General features: G+C 36.0%; 1 protein-coding gene across 3 annotated transcripts in view; it reads left to right on the top strand.

Annotated features, from left to right (window-relative positions):
- The window catches only part of clcn2a (chloride channel, voltage-sensitive 2a), an 83,124-nt gene that overhangs the window by 10,204 nt on the left and 65,518 nt on the right, over window positions 1-7,402 (top strand). The window lies entirely within an intron of this gene.

Here is a 7,402-nt window from a genome sequence, read left to right on the forward strand (position 1 = left end):
CTTAGGGTTTGGTTACCCTTTAAGCTGTGAGCGGGACTGTTGTTGCAGAAGTTTCCACAGGTTCCCACAGCTAGCGTTCACACTGCATTCAGTCTGTATCCGTTTTGGTGGCTTCAAATTTTTTACCGTAGCTCTTCATGTGAAGTTGGGACTATTAACGACCTGAACCGGAACTCCCGTAAGCAGGTGTGAAGCAAATTTAGTGTAGATCAAAATGAAACCTATTGTCCACTGTACTCGCCGTTTTCACCGCGTTGTAAACGTTACGTCATTGTGACAACCAACCCGGTCTACCTTACTTGTTACACAATACGTGTAACACAGTCAAATATGTACATTTTAATATGTACGATTTTAAACCAGATGGCAGCTCAGAAAACAAAAATAAAGACATTAACGGATCTATTTGTTTGCGTAATTGTAGCAAAGAAAGAAAACTGCGTCACAAACATGAGCTTTTTCAAGCCGCTGGTTTTCATCGGCTCCTGATTCAACCCGATTTGAATAAATAAATACTCCGAAATTAAGTTTTAATCCTAAATTTTTTTAAATCTGTCCTCTATCATGAGAAAAATGCTAAGATAGTAAAAAGATATTAAACATAAAAACAGTTTTTTCATTGAAGTGAGTGTTTAAAGTCTTTATCGCCTCTGCGGTGAAGAAATAGGGCCGCAGTTTGTTGCACTGATGACTTTATTCCTCTTCCTTGTCCACAAAGTCAAACTAACACACAAATAAATAACTTAAAGACAAATTTCGCTATAAGAAATTACATGAACAACAAATGAAAACACGTAAGTTGCTGGGAGCATTCACCAAAAAAAGAGCAAGAAAACTGTTAAACAGCTTTTCTTCTCAGTCCTTTTGTCACATGTTCTTAACTTTCAATCTTCTGTGTTTGATCTCTTTTGTCATATAGAACTCGACAAAAAAACAAAAGTTTTCTGCGGCACACCGTCCAACAAAAGGCTCCGCCCCTCGGAAATATACAAAATAAAATACCAAAATGTCCAAAATAAAAATTAAACACTCTTATTGTGGCAGTTAGAGTCTTGCTTGGCCTTTTTATGTAGCGAGACACAGAGCTATCATAATCAGAAGGGGGGGATCAGGGGCGGAGTTACTCAGCTCCAAAAGCCACGCCCCCTCAGAGGAGATTTTTGAAGCAGAGGCTTAAGATGAACATGAAAAATGGCTTTTTAGGTTGTGGGATTTTGGTTAAAAATGTCATAATCATAATCATAAAACACTACTGAGAACGTTTTTATAAAATAAAATTTGTAATAAGACGTTCCCACACACTTCTGCATCTTTTATCTTTTTGCAGATTTTGGTCTTCAGTCTTTGCCCCCTTCTCTATAAACTGAAAGTGTCTTCAGAATATTAATTGGTTCGTGCACCAGTTTTTTTTTTTTTTTTGTAGAACTGGCGTTCTGTCATTGATACCCTGGAGAACTTTATCTATATTCAGATAAAGGGACAGAAACAGGCAGTCAAGCATTGAATGTGAGATTCATTCTACATCCACTCAGGTGTCTGCAGCGATCCGTCATCTGTCTCTTCGCACATCTGCAGCTTCTGCCGGACCCACGTGCGCCGCTCCTCTTCTTTAGAGGGGATCAATGCTGTGCTGTGAGTCCCAGCCCAGAAAGATCAATAGCAATGTAAAATGGCAGGTGTGGAAGATTTGAGCATTCGGTCTCACCCCTGGCCTTCTCTTCTGTATCACTCAGAGCGACGGCTTTATCGTTAACTCCCTGCAGTCTGGAACCCCAAAAATAGATTTGTGTGTGTGTGTGTTTCCTCACATGTGTTCCTTTTCACTGCAGAGAGGCTGCGCCGTTCATGCTATAACATTTTCAGGTGTGGTGGGACATGTGTGGCTTTCTCTCAAAAAGCTGAAGAGCGTTTATAAATAGATTTAATCCCCCCCAAAAATACAAAATAAACACAAAAATGGAGACAAGTGAAGGCTCGCAGACTTTCTTGCCACTTCAGCTGAAGTTTGAAATTGGATTGCTATGTTGACAAAAGAATCTTTTGTGTTTTATTGCTCTCCATCAGCAGCGCTCAGACGGTTTGCACTCGTGTTTGCTGGGAGTTTTGGCAGCAGAGAAACGCTGATGCTGTTGCACAACGAAGCAGATGACACAGAGAATGTCGAGATCTGTCTGATAAAGTTTTCCAGGAGGAAAAAGGCACAGAAATGCCATCTCTTCATATTTGCAGCTGACGCACTTGAAAAGTCCTTTTTTTCTTCTAACATTTCAGCACTAATCTGTTAATGTGCAAATAAAACTATAAGATTTAATGACTAAAGAGGAAAAAAAGAGGTGTGAATGAACAGGGCACAGGTCACCTGTCAGGTGCATGCTGGGAGGTGTCTGCCGTTCAGGAGGTTGTGGGTGTTGTGGCGATTCATTTGGAAGTGTTGCAGCTTTCCATCTGAAGCCTTTTTAGAAGGTTTTCTCAGAGATGTGGGAGGTCTGGATGTGTCATCTGGGTTCGCCCGAGTACTTGTGTTTTCTCTTCTCAGAAAGCGTGGGCACGTTTGCTTAATAGGTTATGCATTTGTACTCAGTTTGAGTATGTGTAGGCGTGGGCGTGTGTGACTGAGTGAGTGAGTGAGTGGGATCCGCTCCTACACATGAAATGCTGTGGAAAAGTCTCGAGCCATCCCTCGTTTATCGGACTCCAGTTTTCGTTTCATCTCAGGAACTCTTCCAGCTCTCTTTTTCATTCATTTTTAGCGCAGTTCTTTACAAATCTTTGTATTAAAGTCATTTAAGCTCAAATGTCAAGATAGTTCTGTTTTTATTCACTTTATTCAGATTAAATAAACAAGAAATTAAGCAAGAATTTTCACTTTTTTGTTGCTATTTTCAACTAATTTATGAATTTTGTGTGGACTTTTTAAGATAAAAACAAATATTAATCTTTTTTTTAAGTTTCTTTGTTGAAGCAAAAATTCTTACTAATATTAATCTTTACATAATATCAAATTATTACATATATTATTCAATTTTTCTTTAGAATAATAGTATTTCTTCAAGCGAAAAGCTGTTTTAGCTTGTTTTTACTTAAATAGCTAGTTAAAATTTATGTTAAAATCCCAGTAAATGTATATTTTGTCGTGACCCTTCCTCTGGGGGAGCGGTGAGCTGCAGACACAGCTGCTCTTGGAACCAATTGGTGGTTTAACCCCCCCAATCTGACCCCTTAATGCTGAGTGTCAAGCAGGGAGAGATTCGGTTCCAGTTTTAGAGTTTGTTCTGAATCCATTTGAACTCTCAACCTTCCAGCCTTAGGGTGGACACTCTATCACAGGGCCACTGAGTTATTTAAAAAAAATGTTTATCATAACTAAATAAAATGTGTTTCAAACTGAACTTCTACAAATAAAAAAAAAAAATCAAATGGAATGGTGAACTTGTAATTTAACACTAAATCAATGCAGTAATTAGATAGTGAAATATAGCCCAGTCTAAATCATTGATTTGTCTTTTAATATGAGCGCTTTAAAAAATGGAGATCAATATAATAAAGAGCATGTATCTCTATAAATGTAATTTATAAGGACTTTTTTAAACTTAAAAACTAACTAAAGCTAAGTACACAATGTTTGTTTTTGCCCATGTTTACACTGGACAAGTAGGGAGGGGCTTCTTGTTCTTTTTCTTTTTCCTAGCGCATGTTTGCCGCCTACAGTTGGAAGAGGTGTGAAAAGTCCAAATGGTTAAGTCTTTGAGAGTAAACTATATCCATATAAATGATCATATATTACCTTTGGAACACTAAAAAATAAATTATTTAGGAAAAATGTGTTATTTTTGCGGACTCTTTTCATACCAGGAAGTAAAACGACTCTCTGAGGCTCCGCCTTTTGCTCCTTGAGGGTGCCACCCACTTCATGACGTCATATCGCCCACGAAGAAATTAGAGGAAATGTTTTATTTTTTAATATTTGTTTACTATATAGTGATTAGGGGCGGAATTCGGACACAACCAGTGTTTGCGTTAGCCTGGGGGCGGAGCAGACTCTTCCTGAGGGGGCGGTTTTCACCTTGTGACATCAGCACGTAAGAAACCTACTTTCATGGGTATGGGAGGGGCTGCTGTTGAGAGCGCAGGTTTTTAGAGAATTACCCAGAAATGAGTAAACGGATCTTTGAGGTTACTCATTGTGAGGAATGAACAGTATAATACACTTACAAAAAAAACTCAAAAAGTTGATTTTTCACGATATGGCCCCATGAAAAAGGACGCCATCCATGCGTGAACGTGACCTAAGTCCTCTTTTAATAGCTAAGAATACAACTCAAAGGAAATGTGTCAACTATAGAAAATATTGACTGCACTTTAACAATCCAAATAGGTATTTTTAAAATTATTTCACTACTTGATTTTTTTTATTTTCGTTTTTTTCTACTTTTGTGAGTTTTTTTTAATCTATTTATGTTTGTCATTGTTAGTTACTTGTTTATGTTAACTTTTATAGCGTAAAAAGATGATCTATTCCAGTAAAATTCATATTTAGGATGTTTCTAACATCCTCTTGTGACATTTTTCTGATGATGGAGGACATATATAAAAGAAATTAAACTTAAAATTGAATTAGTAATTCTTTATTCAAATTGTTGTGAATAAGGATGCAAAATGCAACTAGAAAAAAGCTTATGAGTAAAATTCTGACGCTTCCTTGCAGACAAATAGATCCACGTACGTCTTCGTTTTCCTCCTTTGCGAAAACTTTGAGAAAAGAAGAACAGTATTTAAATATTTCCTTTCTTCTTCTTAATTATAAAAAAATGTAAGTGAAACATAACCAAAAAAAAAAAAACTTTCAGGAAATTCTAGAAGCAGCGAGCGGTTCCTGAGGTTTCCCACCGTGTGCACCTGCCTCATGTACGGCCTGACAGGAGCGCAGATGTTACCGACATGTCCGTCAAGCAGCAGGCGGTTTGAAAGTCTAACTGCAGCAAACATCAAGTTTCTCACCCACCTGAGCAGGAAGAGCTTCTCCCGCCTCTCCTCACAGGACACTGCGGCACGGCAGGAAAAGACAGAGAGCGCGTGCTGCTGGTCTCTTTGAGTTCACGCGTGTGAGTCTGAAATTCAAACATCTCACCACCGACTTGGATCTCCTTCAGCCTGCTGTTGCTGGATAAATATTTCAACACATTACTGCATATTTTCTTATTATATGTCAAACACAGCCACAGTGGTGCAAGAAAACAGAAATGTGGGGGCTTGTACTCATGGAGTACTGGTTCATCTTTTGTGGTATAAATCTATTTGCTGTAGACTTAGGCTTAGAGCTTCATCAGCAGGTGTTTCAGACAATGTTATGGAAGATTAAAACTATTTAAGTCTTGAAAAAATGTACTTTGAAACTTACTAGAATCAGCACCACCTTTTAAGTCTTCCATTGACATTTTTTTTTATAAAAAAAAAATGTTCCCATTAGTGTTTTAATTATGATTATGAGGTTTTTAACCAAAATCCCACAACCTAAATGTCCTTAAAAGCCATTATTCATGTTGATCTGAATCCTCTGTTTCAGAAATCTCCTCTAAGGGGCTGAGCAAAATATGCCCCACAATAAATGATTGAGAAAGTCTTCAAAGTTAGTATTTTTAAGTAGATTAGCAACAAGCTTTTATATATTTATATTCATGGGTTTTGTTTTCATTTTTTTACGTTTTTTCTTTTAAATCATTGAGCTGTCATATCAGCGTTATGCTAACTGATTTGGCTAATTTGGCATATACTGAGATTTTTTATGCTAATTTGGAGTTTAACTAATATTTTATCAGCATGCTAACGTTTTTGGCTAATTTAGCATCTGCTGGGGTTTTTTAAGGCTAGTTTAGAGTTTAGCTTCTATTTAGCAACTTGCTAACATTTCATAATTTAGTTTAATGAGGAATTTTAGGCTAATTTGGAGTTCCACTAGTATTTACACAATAATCTAGCTTTTTTGGCTACTTTGGCATCTGCTGAGGTTTTTTATGATAATTTGGTTTAGTTAATATTTTAGCAACATGGTAACGTTTTTGGATAATAAGTCATCTGAGGTTTCTTTAGGCTAAGTTAGAGTTTAGCTTCTAATTTAGCCACTGGCTAACTTTTGTGACTAATTTGGTAGTATTAAAGCAATGTCCGACTGAGGTTTTTAAGATGCTAATTTGGAGTTTAGCTAATATTTTAGCAACATGCCAACGTTTTTTGGCTAATTTGGCATCTACTGATGTTGTTCTATTCTAATTTGGAGTTTAGCTAGTATTTTAGCAACATGCTAACATTGTTGGCTAATTTGGCATCTGTTTTTTTTTAAAGCTAATTTAGAGTAGAGCATCTATTTTAGCAACAGGTTAACGTTTTGACAAATTTAGTTTATGAGCAATTTTAGACTATTTTGAAGTTCAGCTAGTATTTACACAATAAGTTAGTTTTTTTAGCTACTTTTGCATCTGCTGAGTTTTTTTAAGCTAATTTGGAGTTTAACTAATATTTTAGCAACATGCTAACGTTTTTGGCTAATTTGTTATCTACTGAGGTTTTTTTAGGCTAGTTGAGAGTTTAGCTTCTAATTTAGCCACAGGTTAACTTTTTTGACTAATTTGGTTTACTGAGGCAAGACTATTTTAAAGTTTAGTAAGTATATAAGCAATATGCGACTGAGTTATTTAATGTGCTAATTTGGAGTTTAGCTAATATTTTAGCAACATGCTAACGTTTTTTGGCTAATTTGGCATCTACTAAGGTTTTCTGGGATAATTTGGAGTTTAGCTCATATTTAAGCAACACACTAAATGTTTTTTTGCAAAATTGGCATTTATTAGGGATTTTTGAGCATTTTTTTTTATAAATTTAGGTCAGCATCAGCACTCTTTCATAGTTTTTTAATGACAATTTCACATTTTACATATAGCTTTTGCATTTTCAGCAAATCCCTTCAGCAATGAAAGTAAATTGCGTCACCATTTTCAGCAAAAAGCTTCATCTTCAGCAACTACTTTCAGAAAGAAGTAGTCGCACAAGCAATATTGCAGATAATAAAACTTTTCTAGATAGATTTGTTTCCCTTTAATAATAATAATAATAATAATAATACATTTTATTTATATAGTGCTTTAAAAGATACTCAAAGATGCTTGAATGCCACACATACATGTTAAAAACTAAAAAAACATGGTTTCCGTTACAGGGGGACTTTAAATCTATTTTAAGCAAATTAATGTAAAATCCATGCAGCTGCTTGAGCCTTTGAGGGGAATTTCTGTTAGAACTACTTCCATGAAGGTCTTTAGAGAACATTGTATGATTACTTTACACTTTTAATTGCCCTGCCACTCAAACAAAATTACTATACTGCAACTTTACCTGATATGTAAGTATC

This window comes from Oryzias melastigma, linkage group LG17 (genome assembly GCF_002922805.2).
Source record: "Oryzias melastigma strain HK-1 linkage group LG17, ASM292280v2, whole genome shotgun sequence".
Lineage (NCBI taxonomy): Eukaryota > Metazoa > Chordata > Actinopteri > Beloniformes > Adrianichthyidae > Oryzias > Oryzias melastigma.